Genomic DNA, 22,022 nt, shown 5'->3' with positions numbered 1-22,022 from the left:
AGAAGTCCAACACATGAAGTTCCCTTCCAATCATTGATCTCAATCTTGAAGACAAATCATTTGGTTCCACTGGGGATTGAACCCAGGACCTTCTGCGTGTAAAGCAGACGTGATGACCACTACACTATAGAACCACTTCATGTGTTACTTCCTGTCTCACCTGCCAATGAGTCAGGTTTTAAATTAAATTCTGTGTTAAAAAGGCCAAGAAGTGAACGTCTCGTCCTGTACAGATGATATATTTGTTTATGTAGATGAATAACAGCTGAAGAGGTTGTTAAATCTATACAGATGGAAACAGATTTCCTTGGTTTTCATCCAGAAGAGATCCATCACATCAAGTTTCCTTCCAATCATTGATCTCGATCTTGAAGACAAATCATTTGGTTCCACTGGGGATTGAACCCAGGACCTTCTGCGTGTAAAGCAGACGTGATGACCACTACACTATAGAACCTCTACGCATTTGACTTCCTGTCTCACCTTCCCATGAGTCAGGTTTTAAATTACATTCTGTGTTAAAAAGGCAGATCAGTGAACGTCTCGTCCTGTCCAGTCAAGTTTATTCTTGACCTGAAGAATCAGAGCTCAGAGTCGTTTAATGAGTTCAACACCAGCTGAACAAAAAGGATCCAGTGGTCTGATGGTGACAGTGTGACAGTGAACACCACATACAGACGTGGACAAAATATTCGTACTCTTCATCTGCATCTATCCAGACGATACAGTCGTTTATAGAGATGAATAAAAGCTGAAGAGGTTGTTGTTCAATCTGTACAGATGGAAACAGATCTCCTTGGTTTCATCTAGTAGTCCAACACATCAAGTTCTCCTTCCACTCATTGATCTTGAAGACAAACCATTTGGTTCCACTGGGGATTGAACCCAGGACCTTCTGCGTGTAAAGCAGACGTGATGACCACTACACTATAGAACCACTTCCCTTACTTTTATGAAACACTTATAGACGTGGACAAAATAGTCGGTACCTTCTGTAAAGACAGAAAAACCCACAACTGTGACTGAAACAACTGATCGATAGGTGATCAAACCACTGACCCTGGTAAACGTCCCTCTGATCCACCAGGTTCACGCTGTTTGTGATGTGCAGTGAAACTTTCCTGCTGCTTTATGATGCTTCAAATAATCAGTGAGGCGTTCAATGACCCCAGTTCACATTGGTGTCATGCTTCTATGTTTTCTTACACAGTGAAGATGAGTGGCGCCTTTCCATGTTCACATCTATGCAGATGATATGTTTATGTAGATGGATAAAATGCCAGAGCTTGTTGTTAAACCTGCACAGATAGAAACCTCTGATTCCCTTCGTTTCCATCTAGAAGTCCAACACATCAAGTTTCCTTCCAATCATTGATCTCGATCTTGAAGACAAATCATTTGGTTCCACTGGGGATTGAACCCAGGACCTTCTGCGTGTAAAGCAGACGTGATGACCACTACACTATAGAACCAGTTCATAATTGAATTCCTGTCTTACCTACTCGTGAGTCAGGTTTTAAATTAAATTCTGTGTTAAAAAGGCCGAGTAGTGAACGTCTCGTCCTGTCCAGTCAAGTTTGACCTGAAGAATCAGAGCTCAGAGTCGTTTAATGAGTTCAACACCAGCTGAACAAAAAGGATCCAGTGGTCTGATGGTGACAGTGTGACAGTGAACACCACGTACAGACGTGGACAAAATTGTTGGTACTCATCATCTGCATCTATGCAGACGATACAGTCGTTTATAGAGATGAATAAAAGCTCAAGAGGTTGTTGTTAAATCTGTACAGATGGAAACAGATCTCCTTAGTTTCATCTACAAGTCCAACACATCAAGTTTTCCTTCCAACCATTGAAGACAAGACATTTGGTTCCACTGGGGATTGAACCCAGGACCTTCTGCGTGTAAAGCAGACGTGATGACCACTACACTATAGAACCACTTCCTTTAGTTTTATGAAACACTTACAGACGTGGACAAAATAGTCGGCACCTTCTGTAAAGACAGAAAAACCCACAACTGTGACTGAAACAACTGATCGATAGGTGATCAAATCATTGACCTGGTAAACGTCCCTCTGATCCACCAGGTTCATGCCGTTTGTGATGTGCAGTGAAACTTTCTTGCAGCTTTATGATGCTTCAAATCATCAGTGTGGCGTTCAATGACCCCTGTTCACATAGGTGTCATGCTTCTATGTTTTCTTATACAGTGAAGATGAGTGACGCCTTTCCATGTTCACATCTATGCAGAAGATATGTTTATGTAGATGGTTAAAAGAAGAGCTTGTTGTTTAACCTCCACACAGATTGGAATTTCTAATTTCCTTTGTTTCCATCTAGAAGTCCAACACATCAAGTTCTCCTTCCACTCATTGATCTCCACCTTGAAGGCAAATCATTTGGTTTCACTGGGGATTGAACCCAGGACCTTCTGCGTGTAAAGCAGACGTGATGACCACTACACTATAGAACCACTTTATGTGTTACTTCTTGTCTCACCTGCCAATGAGTCAGGTTTTAAATTAAATTCTGTGTTAAAAAGGCCGAGTAGTGAACGTATTTTGCTGGTTTTGTTCAGCTGGTGTTGAACTCATTAAACGACTCTGAGCTCTGATTCTTAAAGTCAAGAATAAACTTGACTGGACAGGACGAGACGTTCACTACTCTGCTTCTTAACACAGAGTGTAATCAAAAACCTGACTGACCAGCAGGTGAGACAGGAAGTAACACATGAAGTGGTTCTATAGTGTAGTGGTCATCACGTCTGCTTTACACGCAGAAGGTCCTGGGTTCAATCCCCAGTGGAACCAAATCATTTGTCTCCAAAGTTGAAATCAATGATTTGACTAACAGTTGATGTGTTGGACTTCTAGATAGAAGCAAAGGAGATCAGAGGTTTAACAACAAGTTCTCTACTTTTATTCATCTACATAAACATATCGTCTGCATAGATGTGAACATGGAAAGGTGTCACTCATCTTCATAAGAAAACATAGAAGCATGACACCAATGTGAACTGGGGTCATTGAACGCCACACTGATGATTTGAAGCATCATAAAACAGCAGGAAAACACTGACGTTTCTCTGCACATCACAAACAGCATGAACCTGACCAGTGGATCAGAGGGACGTTTACCAGGGTCAATGGTTTGATCACCTATCGATCAGTTGTTTCAGTGACAACTGTGGGTTTTTCTTTCTTTACAGAAGATACCGACTATTTTATTATATAGCAAAGCAAGTGGTTCTATAGTGTAGTGGTCATCACGTCTGCTTTACACGCAGAAGGTCCTGGGTTCAAACCCCAGTAGAACCAAATAATTTGTCTTCAAGATCAATGATGGAAGGAGAACTTCTTCTAGATGAAAACCAAGGAAATCTGTTTCCATCTGTACAGATTTAACAACAACCTCTTCAGCTTTTATTCATCTCTATAAACGGCTGTATCGTCTGCATAGATGCAGATGATGAGTACCGATAATTTTGTCCACGTCTGTATGTGGTGTTCACTGTCACAGGACGAGACGTTCACTGATCTGCCTTTTTACTGCAACACAGAGTGTAATTTAAAACCTGACTCATGGGAAGGTAAGACAGGATATAAGACATAAAGTGGTTCTATAGTGTAGTGGTTATCACGTCTGCTTTACACGCAGAAGGTCCTGGGTTCAATCCCCAGTGGAACCAAATGATTTGTCTCCAAAGTTGAGATCAATGGTTGGACTAACACACTCCAACACTGTGTTGGACTTCTAGATGAAATCTGCTTCTGTCTGTATAGACTTCACAACATCCTCTTCAGCTGTTATTGATCTACAAAGACGACTGTACCAACGTCTGTACTTGGTGTTCACTGTCTCACTGTCACCATCAGACCACTGGATCCTTTTTGTTCAGTTGGTGTTGAACTCATTAAACGACTCTGAACTCTGATTCTTCAGGTCAAGAATAAACTTGACTGGACAGGACGAGACGTTCACTGCTCTGTCTTTTTAACACAGAGTGTAATTCAAACCTGACCGACTGGCAGGTGAGACAGGAAGTAGCACATGAAGTGGTTCTATAGTGTAGTGGTCATCACGTCTGCTTTACACGCAGAAGGTCCTGGGTTCAATCCCCAGTGGAACCAAATGATTTGTCTCCAAAGTTGAGATCAATGATTGGACTAAGACACTCCAACACTTGTGTTGGACTTCTAGATGAAATCTTCTTCTGTCTGTATAGACTTCACAACATCCTCTTCAGCTGTTATTGATCTACAAAGACGACTGTACCAACGTCTGTATGTGGTGTTCACTGTCACACTGTCACCATCAGACCACTGGATCCTTTTTGTTCAGCTGGTGTTCAACTCATTAAACGACTCTGATTCTTCAGGTCAAGAATAAACTTGACTGGACAGGACGAGATGTTCACTACTCGACCTTTTTAACACAGAATGTAATTTAAAACCTGACTCACGAGTAGGTAAGACAGGAAGTCAGATGTGAAGTGGTTCTATAGTGTAGAGGTCATCACGTCTGCTTTACACGCAGAAGGTCCTGGGTTCAATCCCCAGTGGAATCAAATGATTTATCTTCAAGATCAAGATCAATGATTGGAAGGAAACTTGATGTGTTGGACTTCTGGATGGAGACAAAGGAGATCAGAGGTTTCTATCTGTGCAGGTTTAACAACAACCACTGGACCCTTTTTGTTCAGCTGGTGTGGAACTCATTAAACGACTCTGAGCTCTGATTCTTCAGGTCAAGAATAAACTTGACTGGACAGGATGAGACATTCATCTGCCTTTTTAACAGAGTGTTATTTAATACCTAACTCATTGGAAGGTGAGACAGGAAGTCAAAGGTGAATTGGTTCTATAGTGTAGAGGTCATCACGTCTGCTTTACACGCAGAAGGTCCTGGGTTCAATCCCCAGTGGAACCAAATACTTTGTCTTCAAGCTCCTGACCAATGATTGGAAGGAAACTCAATGTGTTGGACTTCTAGATGGAAACAAAGGAGATCAGAGGTTTAACAACAAGCTCTGTATATTTTATCCATCTACATAAACATATCGTCTGCATAGATGTGAACATGGAAAGGCGTCACTCATCTTCACTGTGTAAGAAAACATAGAAGCATGACACCAATGTGTGATATTGTATACCTGACTCACAGTCTGACTAACCAAAGTGTGACATCAAACTTTCAAAATAACTTCACAGCAGCACGTTGATAATTCCTGATGATGAGGTAACACTTTACAATAAGGTCCAAAATTAGAGTAGTTACTGAGGAACCAATGAAGAACTAATGAAGAACTAATGAGTAGTTACTGAGAAACTAATGAGTAGTGGATGAAGCTGTTTAACATCAACATCATCATATAAAGGAACATAACACCCCTCCTTACATAAACATCGCACCTGTTGCTGCAGGTAAAGTCATCACACACACTGTTATCTGTTCTTTCTGTCTCACTGATAAACCTCCTCCTCCCTCAGACAACATCCTCACACACACACTTTATCCTTTTCAGGGCTTTGATCCAGATGTTTTTACATAACGAGCTTTTACAGCTGCCAGTAAAGAACCCTGTGAGTCGATCAGACGCGGTTTTATTATTTATTATCCGTCGTAAAGGAATTTGCAAAAAAAAAACACGATCGAAGAGACTCGGAGGAGATGGGACGGTTATTTGAATATGAGGTGGAACTCGGCTTCAGCGTCCAGAGCCGATCAGATAATATAGTCAATGATCAACTGGTTTATTGATCGGCTAACAGTAGCTGTGATAAGAAGAGGAGGAATCGGGTAAATATTAACTCCAGGTGACGGTTGATTAGCTCATTAGGAAGTCATGTCACCTGAACGCATCAATACCTCCAGACCAGTCTCCTCTGCCTTGAACAGCAGAGATGAACATCTTCTTTTCTTTTCTCCTCCTGAACTTGCTCTAACAAACTGTGACATTGTTTATTCATGAGTGTTGAATTCCCACTGGATTCTGTTTCTGTTGAGTTTTACATCACTACCATCCAACGCTGTGCTCCTTCAAAGCCAAACTGAAGACTTTTCTGTTTAGCCGTCCATTTTCTTGAATGTCTTTGTGTGTGTGTGAAATGCAAATACAGAGACTGCTTGATGAAAAACTGTCCCTGAAGGCAACGCACATCAGCTGTTTTGCATGCAATTTCCCTCTAAAACAACTCTGTCTGGTAACGTTGTGTTATTATCACACACAACTTGTCCACTTGCATTAGGAAAATGAATTAATATTAAAGGGAGAGTTCAATATTTTGGCAAATTGGCCCATTGCCATAATCCCTATAGTCATAGCAGTAGGTTCGTTACCTTTAATTGTCGGTGCAAGCTATTTTTAGAACGGCGGAGCAGAGCGGCGAGCTGCTCAGAGCTACGCTACGGAGGCTCATGGGATTTCTTGGTTTTCCTCATCAAACTAATCAAATACACAATCCAACAACTCCACAACGCTCTGGTGGACAAGTTGTGAGCTGCACATTCACCACGCTATGAGATAATAACACAACGTTACCACACAGAGTTGTTTTAGAGGGAAATTCATGCAAAACCACTGATGCACGTTGCCTTCAGGGACAGTTTTTCATCAACAGTCTCTGAATTTCCCTCTAAAACAACTCTGTGTGGTAACGTTGTGTTATTATCTCATAGCGTGGTGAATGTGCAGCTCACAACTTGTCCACCAGAGCGTTGTGGAGTTGTTGGATTGTGTATTTGATGAGTTTGATGAGGGAAACAAACCGAGAAATCCCATAATGAGCCTCCGTAGCGTAGCTCTGAGCAGCTCACGGCTCTGCTCCGCCGTTCTAAAAACAGCTTGCACCGACAATTAAAGGTAACAAACCTACTGCTATGACTATAGGGATTATGGCAATGGGCCAATTTGCCAAAATGTTGAACCATCCCTTTACTATTGATTCATTTTCCTAATGCTGCACTTGACTTATTTTTTCCTTGTGACATTTTTTGCAGTTTTTCTATCGCTGCACTGTTTATTTTTAAATCATCCTCAGCTGAAGGAGGAAACATCTTCATCACAGTGTTGAGAGTGAAGCTCGTGTGCTCGGAGAAGATCTTTGTTTCCTGTTCTTCTCTTCTCCAGGTGACTCCAGTAGCAGCAGCACGGAGGAAATAAATAACGTCTGGAAGTAATTAGTCCTCTGAAGAACATCCCCCCGGGACAACGACTAAAACACCGGCTCTAATATCAGGCAAATATGCTTTTTTCTTCTTTTTTTTTTTACTCTTTGTGCTTACACAGAGCTGATTAGCATCTGATGGTCCAGTGAAGAGTTTCCACAGAGCAGACATGTCCACGTCCACCGTGTCTCTCTGAGGAGCTTTAACACAAGTTCACACAGTTCAACGTTATTTAGAAAGAAAAAGAGGAAAAGAAAAAGAAAAACTTTCCAAAGACGCTTCGACATCTGAAAACAGAGAAGTTGAAGTGTTTTAGTTTATTGACGTCTGCAGGTAAAAACACTCAGGATCACACAGACGCTCTGAGGTTTTGTTTTGTTGTTTGACTCCAGTTAAAGGGACAGTTCAGGTGGCTTCATTCAGAACTGGTTGGTGTCGTTACAATCTACTAAACAATAAGCTGCATGTTTCAGACCCGTCATGATAATTACAGTAGCATCTTTTTGAACAGTTAGTGTAGTTTGCATCTTTTCTGTCTGTGTGGTTCACATGTTTCAGACCTCAGGCTCTTACTATAGTTAGTTTGCATATTTTTGAACAGTAATGCTGCATTCAAGACAACTCTGAAGTCAGAAATCTGGGTTTTCAACTGGGAGATTCAAAGCGTTCAAGACGCACCACGACCAGAACAACTACGAACGAACTTTGCATTCAAAGTGCTTCATGCAGCTAAGGAATAAAAACTAGGGCTGTCAGAGTTAACGCGTTAATCGCGATTAGATTAATTAAAAAAATTAACGCGATTAAATTTTTTAATCGCGGTTAATCGCGGCCCATTTTGTCCTCTGTCTGCTGGACTGGAGGACTGGAGTGTGGGACCTCCAGTCCAGTAGGTGGCGGTAAGGCACCTTCAAGTTGGTTGCTACACAAATATACACAGTCTAACATATATCCACAGCTCCATCCATTGATTTTTTGACGGCGTCGGTTGTCAACAAATGCACATGGCCAGGCAGAGGCGTAGCAAAGTAAAGGGCAATTTCCACTGGATGCAATTCGTTTCAATTCTGTGTGAGTTTCATGCATCATGTGTTATGATTAGGTAGGCCTGCTAGGTCTGGTCTAAAAGTTGTTTGTCTAGAGATTATAACACTTTGGAGGGTTGAAAGTCCAAAGCGCCATATATAATATTTTTAATAGAGATTAATCGCGAGTTAACTATGGAAAAAATGCGATTAATCGCGATTAGAAAAATTAATCGTTTGACAGCCCTAATAAAAACATTACAAAGGCCACAAAAATATTTTAAAAAAACCTCTGACTTTAAAGCAGAAGTAAGCGATCCGGTGGTTTTGGCTAATGCTGCGTTCCAGGCAGGCTTTTGAAACCGTAAATTACAGCTTCAAGTCACAACTTACGACTTTGTAGCGTTCCAGGCAACCCACTCGTGTTTCTCCGACCTGTTTTACCTGTGAAAGTCACTATAACGGCCACTCGTAACTTCTGACCCGTGAACTCGTACCAGATCGAACTGGTACCACTTCACAGGTCGGAAAAACACGAGTTACGAGTTGCCTTGAACGCACCATAACGTCTTGTCAGCAGATGGAGTTAGCAGCCCCCGCCCTCGTCATGGATCTATTGGTCCTCGTCCCTACGTCACCACATTCAGGCGCATCCCTTGGCTGCACACACAGAGAGGACTGCCCCTTTATGCCGTTCTCTCTCCTCTATTGGATAAAGGTTGTAGGATACAAGGAAAGTTTTCTCCTGGGCTCAGAGCAGAGCAGAGTGACTGACAGACCCGTGTTTCAGACCAAACACTCTATAGAAGTGATTGCTGTCGGAAGATACAACTATTTAAGACTTAGATTAACACAAACATTCTGCTTACTTCTGCTTTAAAAGCAGGTAAACACTGAACTGAAACACTCTGGGCGCCGCTGATGGTTGGGTGGTGTAGGGGGGTGTAGGGTGGGGGATTGTTGGTCTCCAGGCAACAGACTCACAAACTGGCCGGCGAGCAGCAGGTGCTGAGGTTCAGATCTGGTTCTGGTGGCGAGCGACCGTTCACTGGTCTCTGAGGTTTATTTTTACCCATCAGCCCCTGCAGCCCCCCCCTTCTGCCCCCCCTGCCCCCCTCTGCCCCCCCTGTGTGGAGAGCAGAACATGGCCGCCGTGCTGACAAACCGGACCGGGCCGAGTCTGGAGCTGCAGCGACACCTCCGAGCGTCTGACGGTGATAATGTGAGAAGAGCGACGCTCTGACAGCTGGAGAATAAAGACCCTCCAGAATAAAGATGACTGCAGCCCCCAGGCAGCTGCCCCCACCCCCATCCCCCCACCCCGACCCCCCACCACCACCATGCTGCGTTCAAGAGCTGCCAGGACTTCATGGAAACACTGAGCTCCACTAATCTGACAACACTGAAATATGAGTTGAATTAAAACTGATTAAACGATCACGACTGTCAGTGAAGTCAACGTTAACCCTTCGTCACACAGGAAACACTACGACAGAGTGTTAGGGCCACATTGAGGGAAAAAAAATCATAGACTTCAAGAATAAAGTTATAGTTTTACAAGTAAAAAGTCATATTATGAGAATAAAGCCATATTACAAAAAGTCCAACTTTTATCAGAAAAAGTCATACAAAAAGTCACAATTGTATGAGAAACAGTCATAATTTTACTTAAAAAAGTCATACTTTTATGAAAAAAAAGTCATAATCTTACGAAAAAAATCATAATTTTATCAATAATTTTAACATTTTACGGGAAAAAGTCATAACTTTATGAGAAACAGTCAGAATTTTACAAAAAAAAAAACTCAGAATTTTATGAGAAAAAGTCATTATTTTAGAAGAAAAAAGTCATAATTTTATGAGAATAAAGTCATAATTTTTATTTTTCTCAATGTGGCCCTCAAACTCCGCCATAAAACACATCTGACTTGTGACAAATAAAATAAGTTATTTAAGTATAAGTTAAGTGATATGTTTAGAGTAAGTATTTTTAATGCACATTTTTATGTTTCAATTAATGTCCTTTGAATTTTAGCTGTGTTTTTTAAAATATTTTTATACACATCTTTTGGAAAAGGCTGAAGATCCATATGGTAACTTTGTTGATTTGCATATTTACAAATAAAGGTCTTTTTTTTTAAATTATATATATATTTTTTAATTTTAATTATAGAAATAACAATTAATTATGTAATAATGTCAAGAAATAGTCTAGAAATACCTGTCAGTTTGATAATAATGTCATGTTTTTCATAAAGGCTAAAGATTACACATGCTTTTCACGCTTTGAATTTTTCTCCACCAAGTCGTTGCAGTTGACTGTTATTTCTGGAATATTTCTACGGAAACAGTCTTTATTTCTTGGCATTATTATGAAATTGACCGTTATTTCTAGGCTATTTCTAGACATTATGGCACAATTACTTGTTATTTCTTGGGTATCTATGGACATTATCACGTAATTAACGACCTGTAAATTAAAGAGTTACCAAAAATATCAATTTGTCTTCAAATTAAATCTCTTCTGCTTCAAAAATACAACAATTTGCTCCATAATTAACATAATTAGTCGATAAATGTAGAATTTAGAGCAATATGAATCCAGTTTTTCATGTTGTGCTGAGCTCAGAGAGTTTCAGACTAATGACAGAGGAGTGTGTAGTGTGCAGTGTGCAGTGTGCAGTGTAATCAGCAGGTGGACGTTCTCTGTAAACACACTCAGCTCCGTTTATTCTCAGCGTGGACAGAAAATAAAAAACATGTTTTCACCGTTTGCACCTGATGATGATGATGATGATGGGATGGAAAAACCCCGAACTAAATAAAACACAGAGGTTGTTTTGTTTCCAGCAGCAGAGGCAGCAGCAGGTCTGAGATCAGTCAGTTTCTGTGTTTGATGAATTTAGACGAGCGTCTAATAACGGTGTTGATCTGATATGTTAATTAGCGTTGGAGGAGCAGGTCGTCACTCTTTGATGTGTTAATGTGTGTGTGTTGGGTTCACACACACACACACACACAGACAAAGAAACAAAGCTGCAGCTCTGATCTGCATCTTAATCAGATTAAAACAGGTTCAAACCACAGAAACATCACAGATCAGCTGATGATGATGATGAATGAAAAACACTCAATATGTTTCAATGACACTTGAAAATACAGAATTATTGCTTTAATCCGACTATAGAACTGGATAAGTGCATGTAAACGCGTTAGTCCGACTGATATCAGAGTTCTCCTTATTCGACTAAGACGCCCAGATAACGTGATTGAAAATTGGGTTACATAATAAGTAAACACTATTAAGCATTAGTTAAGCATTAATAAATACTGAATTCATAATTTATAACACATGAAAACTCATTAGTATGTAGTTTATAAACAGTTAACATGTTTTACTCATTGATAAGCACCAACTGTGTTTATAAACTACATACTAATGAGTATTCATGTGTTATAAATGAGGAATTCAGTATTTATTAATGCTTAACTACCGTAAAACTTCAAATAATGGCCGAGTCCCAATTTGCCACCGGTCCAAATTAACCGCCGGGTGTAGCTAAATATTTTTTATATTAAACGAACACTATTAATAAACGCAGGTCCCAAATAAGCACCTGTTGATTTGAGCAATTTAAGCAAATAAACGCCTGGGCCTTTATTTGGTGTTTTACAGTAGGCTAATGCTTAATAGTGTGTACTTATTCTAAAGTGTTAAAGAAATTGTATTTTCTTCTGTATGTATTCACCTTAATCTGAGTTCAACTGGACAATGCATGTGTTCATGCTCCACAACAGTAAAGATGACACTAAGAGTAGCGCAGGAACCGGCCTGAACTCGACCAAGAAAAGAAAAATTTAAAAAGTGGCGTCAGCGCCGATGGAGAGCATTTCACACAGAGCAACCAGCGAGAAAGAAAAAAAAAACAACATTTGCAGATTCTCCTAAACCCTGGAGCTCCAATTGGTTCACGTCAAAATTCAGTGCAAATTCTGCAAAAGAAGCTGTGAAGTTTCACTAAAATCTGCTCTGTACTTGTCACAGGTCCAGACTGGTCACATCATCACATCGTCAGGTGAGTTCCTGACTCTACGTGTCGACATGAAGACATTTTATCGACACTGAACCTTCAGTCGTCGGTGTCTCTGAGTTTGGAGCCTCATTAACTGGAAAAACCACTTTAACTGCTCCGGGGAAGAATGTGGGGGTCCAGACCTCACACTGGGGGTCAGGTGTGTAGCTGGAGGGGGCGGGGCTTAATTGGTGCAGGAACAGGTTTCATCTTTTGATTTTCTGTCTCTTTGCATTTTTTTTTTTTATACATTCAGCAAAACTCAGGAAACTTCAGAGAATGAAGATTTGCTGCTTTTCTTTCTTTTCGTTTCACAGTCATTTGAACATTTTTAAAGGGTTTGAACAGTTTATCAGATGGAAACAAACATTTAGATCAAGTCAAATCACAAACAAACCGATCGATAAGAGTCACTTTTAATGGGCGAAGAGATCTTTAAAGGGATAGTTCAACATTTTGTCAAATTGGCCCATTGCCATAATCCCTATAGTCATAGCAGTAGGTTCGTTACCTTTAATTGTCGGTGCAAGCTGTTTTTAGAACGGCGGAGCAGAGCCGTGAGCTGCTCAGAGCTACGCTACGGAGGCTCATTATGGGATTTCTTGGTTTCCCTCATCAAACTCATCAAATACACAATCCAACAACTCCACAACGCTCTGGTGGACAAGTTGTGAGCTGCACATTCACCACGCTATGAGATAATAACACAACGTTACCAGACAGAGTTGTTTCAGAGGGAAATTCATGCAAAACCACTGATGCGCGTTGCCTTCAGGGACAGTTTTTCATCAACAGTCTCTGCATTTCCCTCTAAAACAACTCTGTGTGGTAACGTTGTGTTATTATCTCATAGCGTGGTGAATGTGCAGCTCACAACTTGTCCACCAGAGCGTTGTGGAGTTGTTGGATTGTGTATTTGATGAGTTTGATGATGAGGGAAACCAACTGAGAAATCCCATAATGAGCCTCTGTATCGTAGCTCTGAGCAGCTCACGGCTCTGCTCCGCCGTTCTAAAAACAGCTTGCACCGACAATTAAAGGTAACAAACCTACTGCTATGACTATAGGGATTATGGCAATGGGCCAATTTGACAAAATGTTGATCCCTATCCCTTTAACAACATTTTTCCATGTCTTGAGCTCCTGCTGGTCTGACCCGTCTGCTCCTCCTTCCTTCCCATCATGCATCAGTGCTGCTGAGGTGAGGCGAGGCGGTGTGTTGTGTTTTCCTCCTGCAGGTGGAGGAACAGAGGAACAGCGCCGTAGTGTCCCGGCTGACAGGTGCTGTGTGGACGTTGGACGGAGAGATCGACGCTCTGCCAACTGCAACTAGGGCACAGAGCTTGGCCCCGGGACAGACACCCTCAGACCGCCATGGAAAAAACAGAACAGAATGAGCATAAATAAGCAGCGGAGAGCACACACACACACACACACACACATAGAGACACACACACACACACACACACACGGCTGTTATTTCCTTGCAGCAGACAAGTGGCTGCTTTCTCCTCAGCTCCTCTTCCTGAGTAAACAGCTCCGCCCGCCGCTCCTTTCCCCTCAGCAATTAGCTCAAACAGGACGTCTCAGTGTCCCGCTTTGTTTGGAAACAAGAGGTCACAAGAGGTCACATCACCTTCATCATCATCTTTTAAAGGGATAGTTCACTCAAAATTCAAATTTCACTCATTACAGTATCTCTACTCACCCTCATGTGGACTAATGCTGCGTTCAAGACAACTCGGAAGTGGGAAAAAAACGAGCTCCGAGTTGTAAAAAATGAATTGAACGGCGTCAAACTCGGAAATTACAGGTCGGAAACTCGGGTATCATATCAGAGCTCCGACTTTCCGACTTGACGTCACGACAACATCAAAACATGGCAGCCCTCATCTTAAACAGTTAGGATTTAGACATTTGAAGTTATTTGTTGAGGTTTGAATGCATATTATTGTGTATTATTGCAGTAGCCTATATGAAATACGTTTATATTGAGCTGTGATTGTTGTATGGTGTGAAATTGTGTTCCTCGTATGTGACGGGAATAAGGTTTAACTGTTATCAAGGCTGTAACATTATATGTGCACTCATCTGCAGCGTCTCCTCTCCTCCAGAATAAACATCATTTACTGCTGCATTGATTTTTCATATTCAGCTATGAGCCACAATACGCCAAACTTCCTTCGGGTATCCATGTTTTTTCTCTTCCGAGTTCCTGCAGCGTGAACGCAATGATGTCGGAAGTCAAACATTTCCGAGTTGGGAATCCCGACCTCCGAGTTGTTATGAACGCACCATAAGGGCTGGGAGAAGTTTCAGAGTCCTCCGTGGCTTCTCTGAGTTACAGGGGGTCTCGGCGTAGCAGTGCATGTCCATATGACGGTTGCAAATGGATACCAACTGTCTTCGTAACAAAAAGACACACCAAAAAACATCCAGATACCTCCATGCTGCTCGTATGTAATGTCCGTCTTGTATTGAAGCCCCGACATGAGAAATTGTCCCGAAAAAAATTAAATACGTCTATTTTTAAAGCTTGTTTGTAGCGGAAGATCCTCTTCACGGTTCGTCAAATTTGGATGAACTGGGAAGCTTTAAAAATAGACATATTTAATTTTTTTCGAAACTTCTCCCAGTCCTTAGTCCACATGAGGGTGAGTAGATAATGAGTGAAATTTGAATTTTGGGTGAACTATCCCTTGAACCCTGAGGCTGTGGAGCAGGACCAGAGCTTTAGAAACCAGCCTGGCCCGGTTTAAATGATGTAATGAGTTTATAAAATGGTTTAGAAGTTACTATTGATTGTTTTTCATCTTACAGTAAAGGGATAGTTCGACATGTTGCCAAACTGTCCCATTGCCATAATCCCTATAGTCATAGCAGTAGGTTCGTTACCTTTAATTGTCAGTGCAAGCTATTTTTAGAACGGCGGAGCAGAGCCGTGAGCTGCTCAGAGCTACGCTACGGAGGCTCATTATGGGATTTCTCGGTTGGTTTCCCTCATCAAACTCATCAAATACACAATCCAACAACTCCACAACGCTCTGGTGGACAAGTTGTGAGCTGCACATTCACCACGCTATGAGATAATAACACAACGTTACCACACAGAGTTGTTTTTGAGGGAAATTCATGCAACAGAAACAAACAGAAAGTGAAGCTGCAGCAGCACGACTGTAAACTCACTGTGGAGTTTATATCTGTATCTAATTTAGATCTTTAAGCTCATATTCAATACGTGTGTGTGTGTGTGTGTGTGTGTGTGTGTGTGTGTGTGTGTGTGTGTGTGTGTGTGTGTGTGTGTGTGTCTGTGTGTCTGTGTTGTCTCTGTTTCTGTCCTCCTCTCAGAAATAAGCCGCTCAGCTCAGCAACAGTCCAGCAGCTCCCAGAGGCTTCGTGTGCATAATCTCCAACTGTGTGTGTATGTGTGTGCATGTGTGTGCATGTGTGTGTGTGTTTCTAACCAGTTCAAACCTGCTGAAGTTTTTTTGTTTTTCTTTTCTACAAAATCGAATAAAATCCAAAAAATATTTGTCTTGTGTCCATGAGCTGATGATGGTGAAAAGTCCGAGGGTCATTGAAGGCATCACACTTGTCACTGAAAAGGTGTTTCCTATAAAGAATGTAACATGACATGAATATTTACTTCTTTTTTCCCCTTATTTTTCAGAGATGATGGGTTTATTTATATATGGGAGATTAAATATATTTGACCTTTTTCTGTTTCCTTTGTTTTAGATTGCCACAAGTTTTTTTTTATTTTGTTATTGTGGTCTTGAATAAAACGTTGTTGGATCAAAATCCTAAATCTTGAGTATCTAGTTCTTCTCTCTGCTTTCCAATGTTGTGATGAAACACCTGTGATAAACCAATTGCATTGGTGTATTAAGTACTTAAAGGGATAGTTCAGCATTTCGTCAAATTGGCCCATTGCCATAATCCCTAGGACCAGAGCGTTAGAAATGTAATGTGACCTGAGTTTATAAAATGACTTAAGTCTGTTGGAGTCAAGCTGCGTTCAGGTGTAACTCACATAATACTTGTAGCATGTTAATCACACATGGTTTAGAAATTACTAGCCTATAGATTGTTTTAAATCTTAAAGGGATAGTTCAGCATTTCGGCAAATTGGCCCATTGCCATAATCCCTATAGTCATAGCAGTAGGTTCGTTACCTTTAAATCAGAAGTAAGCGATCCGGTGGTTGTGGCTAACTTCCTGTCAGCAGATGGAGTTAGCAGTCCCCGCCCTCGTCCCTACGTCACCACATTCAGGCGCATCCCTCGGCTGCACACACAGAGAGGACTGCCCCTTTATGCCGTTCTCTCTCCTCATTGGATAAAGGTTGTAGGATACAAGGAAAGTTTTCTCCTGGGCTCAGAGCAGAGCAGAGTGACTGACAGACCCGTGTTTCAGACCAAACACTCTATAGAAGTGATTGCTGTCGGAAGATACAACTATTTAAGACTTAGATTAACACAAACATTCACCTTACTTCTGCTTTAATTGTCGGTGCAAGCTATTTTTAGAACGGCGGAGCAGAGCCGTGAGCTGCTCAGAGCTAGTATTTTAAAAAAGGAAGCCACACAACAATTGAAAAATGTTAGTCTTGATGAAGATCGATAGACCGAAACGTATTTGACCCAGTAAAACGGAGCTTTGATGTGAGTGTGAGAGAAAGAAATGGTTTTGCAGAGGTCAAAGGTCAACATAGTCAGCAGGATTCATCCTCTGGGGATCACGATTGTAGAACCAGTACAGGTTGGTTTGAGTCGACACCTCAGAGGTCAGAGGTCACATGGTGGTGAACTCCTCTGTGATTACCCAGAATCCTCAGCTCCTCCTGACAGCGGCTGCAGGAGCTTTGACATTTCATTTCACTTCAGCCGTGCTGTGTGTCATTGTCGTTCTTGTTGTTCTCGTTGTGTGACGCCGGCCATCTGTCTGCTGCCATCCGGCCCGGCGGGGAATCGAACAGGGCCCCGGGGCGCCGGAGGAGCCCAGCGTGGCGGCGTTTTCCATCCGGCTGCACAACAACACCTGAGGATCGATGGTCGATGGCTGTGATCAGAGCTGCATCGTCTCTTTATCTCTCAAACTCTGATTTAATTAGAATCAGCTGCTTCTGCTCAGACGACCTCTGACCTCTGATTGGTTCCTGAGCTGCGATGGATTAAACACCAGGTTTATTTTTAACCTCCAGCTCACAGACGGACGACGACACCTAAAAGTTTCTCTTCAATAGGAAGAGTGTAACCCTTTAATGTACAGGCCGCTAGTTACGTGTCAAGAAAAAGCCAAGCAATAACGGTCGACTTCATAGTAATGTTGTGTTTTCCATAAAGTCAAAGATTGCACATGCTTTTCATGCTTTGACTTTTTTGGGAAGGGGTTAGGGGTTACGAGAGGTGTGTTAAAAGTCCAGTTCTGCCGACAATCAGCTCGGAAAACGGTTGGCAATCGTAAATATTAGAAATGTTCAATATTTACAATCGTCGGCCCTGACATTTTTATCAAAAGTCATCTTGTGTGTGGGAGAAGCCGACGATCCTGAGTCACAGACTCTGTGGATGTAGAAGCAAAACAAACCATGGATGTATTAGCTACATTAACTTACCGCTTTTAACATGAATCATTTTGGAAAAATGACAAATAATTCATGTAGGCTACAGTAAATTAGTTTTGTTTTTTCACCAGAGAATCACCTTTCAACTGTTGATATGTTCTTCATCCATTGTGTGTTGTGACAGCGCTGACTGGCTGAAAGCACCATGTAAAAAGGGGAAAGTACTTTCTACTGCAGGCTGGTCGGCCTCACCAACAGTCTGAAATACATTTATCTTCAATATGACAAATAGACCGATGCTTCTGTTCTCCTGTTTGGTCTTGGTCTTGTACTTGGTCTCGCTCCCTCAAAGTCTTGGTCATGACTCGGTCTCGGGTTTGGTGGTCTTGACTACAATCGTCCTGTCTCCTTTCTGTTCCAACGTCTCTGTGTCTTCACTAACTGGTCTGGGATCAGCTCCTCAGATCTCCATGTGAACAGCAGCGGTGGCGTCTCATCTCATCTCGTCGTGTCTCATCAGAGGAGAGAGTCCATCGTCCATCGTCCGTCCTCTGGCAGCTCCATCAATCAGCTGCAGTTTAACCTCCGTCCACCGTCCTTCACGGACAAACGTCCACACGCTGCTGCTGCTGCTGCTACTGCTACGTCTCCGTCAGGACTCGAACACACGATCTGTCACCGCGGCAACATGAGCTGCTGTCACTGATGAGATGAGTGGAGGAGTTTTATTGAGCCTCAGCGGAGACGAGGACGAAGCAGCAGGACGGATGTTGATCAGTAAGGTCCAACGTTGACCTGCAGCGTCTTTAAACTGTCTCTGTCCTCATGTCTAACTAGATAGATAGATAGATAGATAGATAGATAGATAGATAGATAGATAGATAGATAGATAGATAGATAGATAGATAGATAGATAGATAGATAGATAGATAGATAACTTTATTTAATCCCCAAGGGGAAATCTAAAATGTCACAAGCAGTGGCTAAGGGAAAATACATAACAACCACAAGACAAAACACAAATCACAGAAACACAAAAGCAAAACGCGTAAAAAAAAATGCGTAAAAACATAATGTATAAAAACACGATAAATAAAATATATATGTTTCTGTCTTCATGTCTCTGTCCTCATGTCTAACTGTCCTCAGCAGTGAGAGACGCTGCAGAGCGACGTCCGTCGTCCTCCGAGGTGCGTTTGTTTTCCCCACAGCAACATAGTCTCCGGCGTCCTTGTGAGTCGTTACCGTGGTAATTTGTGTGTGAGCTTAACGAGGCCTGAAGAGTCACAACTCATCAACGACCTCTTCGCTCCAGGAGGAAGTTGAGAGTTTAAAGCAGCTTGAATCAACGTCTCTGTGAAAACACGAGAATCGACTCACTGAGGCCGATGTGATGCAGCTTCAGCTCCGTCCTCAACTTCACTGTTACTGTTCAGCAGCAGCATTTAGCATTTAGTAGCTAATTTCCCAGTAGAGGAGGTGGAGACCAAAGACGGAGCAAAAAGAGAGAGAGACTGTGTCGACTGACAGCTCCAGAGCTTTTATTTTAGTAAGGAGAACAATAAAAAGATAAAACAATATTAGAAACATAAAAACATTTTTTTTAAAACCCACCAAACTTGAATTAAAGCGGAAGTAAGTGATACGGTGGTTTTGTCTAACTTCCTGTCAGCAGATGGAGTTAGCAGTCCCCGCCCTCGTCCCTACGTCACCACATTCACGCGCATCCCGAGAGAGGACTGCCCCTTTATGCCGTTCTCTCTCCTCATTGGATAAAGGTTGTAGGATACAAGGAAAGTTTTCTCCTGGGCTCAGAGCGAGTGATTGCTGTCGGAAGATACAACTATTTAAGACTTAGATTAACACAAATATTCCGCTTACTTCTGCTTTAAGAACTAAAAAAAAACAGTTTTGTAAAGTAAAGTGCAACATGTACAAAAAGTGCAGAGTAATGCTGCGTTCGAGACAAGTCCGAACTCGGATCGTTCCGACCACCGACTTGAAAAAGTGCAATCCGATGCCACCTCGAGTCGGAGAAAGAAATCTACCCCGACTTGGCCGAGAATCAGTTGTCTGACGTCACACAACAATCTGCACCCGGTCAGAGAGGCCCACCGCCGACGGTAAAACATCAATTAAAATGCATTTAAATGCCAGAATACATCAAAATATTATAATTTTTTAAATGTTTTTGTGTCTTTTGTAATGTTTTTATGTCTTACGTGACACCATGTTTTTGGTTATTCTGACCTGGTGCATCTTGAACGCTTTTTAGTCGCAACTCTGAATTTTCAACTGGGAAATCTGCTCTGCCTTTATTGGAGAAAACAGTATAAACCGTAAATTACTCACTTGTATTTTTCACAGACTTAAAGAAGTGATGCAGCAGGACTTTATATAATTATTATATAGGCTATGATAAAACCTTCTCATAGAGCAGATGAGATCAAAGTGTTTAAAGTGAGGAGAGGATGTGTGAGATCCTCAGGAAGTCTCTGTGCGTCACTGTTTTGCCTCCTGTTGGTTATCTAACAGCAGCAGCAGCGTCTCGTGGTGGGATGGTGGTGATGATGATGGTGATGATGATGATGATGACTGACGCTCAGACACATGCAGCTCACCCACGGACCAGGTGTACAGGTCACCTGCACAACCTCCTCCAGAGAGAGAGAGAGAGAGAGAGCTACATGTTCTTTAAGACGCTGCAGGAAGAAAAAATAGATTCTGAACATTTATTAGATTCACAACAGGCAAGACAGAAGATGAAATCATGCAACAACGACAAAGTGTTTAGCTGCTATTAGCTCGTAGCAGAGCTAATGCTAAACCAGGCTAAACACATTGACTATAACACAGCACAGGTAGTGTTGTAGATTTAAAGCAGATATCATCGGCACGGCCGTTTCGGCTAATGCTGTGTTCAAGGCAGGCTTTTGAAACCGTAAGTTACAGCTTCAAGTCACAACTACGACTTGGTAGCGTTCCAGGTAACCCGTAGCTCGTGTTTTTACCGTCCTGTTGTCTGTGAAAGTTCCCTATAACGGCCACTCGTAACTTCCGACCCGTGAACTCGTACCAGATCGAACTGGTATGACTTCACAGGAAGGAAAAACACAAAGTACGAGTTTCCTTGAACGCACCATGAGTTAGCAGCCCCCGCCCTTGTCAGGCATCAATTGGTCCTCGTGCTACGTCACCACATTCACGCGCATCCCTTGGCTGCACACACAGCCCTTCATGCCGTTCTCTCCCCTCATTGGATAACACTTGTATCCCACAAGGAAAATTTTCTCCTCGGGTTACAGCAGAGCAGAGTGACGGAGAGACTCGTGTTTAGGCTGAAATACTTCATGTAAGTGATTGCTGACGGAAAATAGGACTATTTAGGACTTATATTAACAAAAACATTCCACTGATATCTGCTTTAACTTCAAACTAAAAAATTACGAAGCGAGACGTTTTCTTCCATTCAAAAGTACTTTAGTTGATAATAATACAAATAAAAAAAAAAGAGGAAAAACATACAGCGTGTGCGAGTTTGCAAGGTTCAACATGGCTGACTACACAACAACAACCCTGACGTAATCACATTACGTTACCTTCTTGCTCCTAGAGCATCACGGGAAATTAAGTTCCATTTTAATGTAACTACAAATCAAATGAATTGCAGTCTCCTTTTTTAACCAAATATTCAACATATGAACTGTATTTATCAATATTAATGTTAACTTAGATTTTAACTCATTAACTTATTTATCATTTAGCCTATTTATTCTTCTGAAATAATGTCTGTCCAACAAATAAATTCTCAACAGGTAGGTTAGCATCTGTTAGCATAAAGACACTGGTTTGTGCAGGACTTCCTGGGTCCGGGTATAAAAGTATAATCCGTTTTTTCGTTTTAAAACAAAAACGGAAAAACGGAAAGAGCGCCCCTTTTTCCTTTTTTCATTTTAAAACAAAAACGGAAAAACGGTTTTTGCTGTCAGCATAAAAAACGAGAAAACCAAAAAACCAAAACCAAATAACGGCCGAAATTTGGTTTTTGCAAATTCATTTTGTCGTTTTTCGTTTCTTATTTTTTTACGAGTATGATATGACGGCGGACAGACCGGAAGCGGAAGTGAAGTGTAAAACCGTCAAAATAATAGTTTAGCGTGCTGGCGCTAACTTCTTAGCGTATATTAT

General features: G+C 41.7%; 12 non-coding genes across 12 annotated transcripts; 6 read left to right on the top strand and 6 right to left on the bottom strand.

Moving 5' to 3' along the window:
• Positions 1–61: 61 nt before the first annotated feature.
• Positions 62–134, bottom strand: trnav-uac (transfer RNA valine (anticodon UAC)). The gene has a single exon. It is a non-coding gene; the product is annotated as a tRNA-Val (tRNA).
• Positions 135–384: 250 nt separating this feature from the next.
• Positions 385–457, bottom strand: trnav-uac (transfer RNA valine (anticodon UAC)). The gene has a single exon. It is a non-coding gene; the product is annotated as a tRNA-Val (tRNA).
• Positions 458–864: 407 nt separating this feature from the next.
• Positions 865–937, bottom strand: trnav-uac (transfer RNA valine (anticodon UAC)). Its single transcript has one exon. It is a non-coding gene; the product is annotated as a tRNA-Val (tRNA).
• Positions 938–1,399: 462 nt separating this feature from the next.
• trnav-uac (transfer RNA valine (anticodon UAC)) lies at positions 1,400–1,472 on the bottom strand. Its single transcript has one exon. It is a non-coding gene; the product is annotated as a tRNA-Val (tRNA).
• A 396-nt stretch (positions 1,473–1,868) lies between these two features.
• On the bottom strand, positions 1,869–1,941 carry trnav-uac (transfer RNA valine (anticodon UAC)). Its single transcript has one exon. It is a non-coding gene; the product is annotated as a tRNA-Val (tRNA).
• A 462-nt stretch (positions 1,942–2,403) lies between these two features.
• trnav-uac (transfer RNA valine (anticodon UAC)) lies at positions 2,404–2,476 on the bottom strand. The gene has a single exon. It is a non-coding gene; the product is annotated as a tRNA-Val (tRNA).
• A 264-nt stretch (positions 2,477–2,740) lies between these two features.
• Positions 2,741–2,813, top strand: trnav-uac (transfer RNA valine (anticodon UAC)). Its single transcript has one exon. It is a non-coding gene; the product is annotated as a tRNA-Val (tRNA).
• Positions 2,814–3,247: 434 nt separating this feature from the next.
• trnav-uac (transfer RNA valine (anticodon UAC)) lies at positions 3,248–3,320 on the top strand. The gene has a single exon. It is a non-coding gene; the product is annotated as a tRNA-Val (tRNA).
• A 298-nt stretch (positions 3,321–3,618) lies between these two features.
• On the top strand, positions 3,619–3,691 carry trnav-uac (transfer RNA valine (anticodon UAC)). Its single transcript has one exon. It is a non-coding gene; the product is annotated as a tRNA-Val (tRNA).
• Positions 3,692–4,060: 369 nt separating this feature from the next.
• On the top strand, positions 4,061–4,133 carry trnav-uac (transfer RNA valine (anticodon UAC)). The gene has a single exon. It is a non-coding gene; the product is annotated as a tRNA-Val (tRNA).
• Positions 4,134–4,497: 364 nt separating this feature from the next.
• trnav-uac (transfer RNA valine (anticodon UAC)) lies at positions 4,498–4,570 on the top strand. Its single transcript has one exon. It is a non-coding gene; the product is annotated as a tRNA-Val (tRNA).
• A 289-nt stretch (positions 4,571–4,859) lies between these two features.
• trnav-uac (transfer RNA valine (anticodon UAC)) lies at positions 4,860–4,932 on the top strand. Its single transcript has one exon. It is a non-coding gene; the product is annotated as a tRNA-Val (tRNA).
• Positions 4,933–22,022: the final 17,090 nt, after the last annotated feature.

This window comes from Trachurus japonicus, chromosome 23 (genome assembly GCF_045865225.1).
Source record: "Trachurus japonicus isolate A0001 chromosome 23, Traja_1.0".
NCBI classification, from domain to species: Eukaryota; Metazoa; Chordata; class Actinopteri; order Carangiformes; family Carangidae; genus Trachurus; species Trachurus japonicus.
Note: the sequence above shows the minus strand (reverse complement) of the source record. Positions and strands in the feature narration are given on the sequence as shown.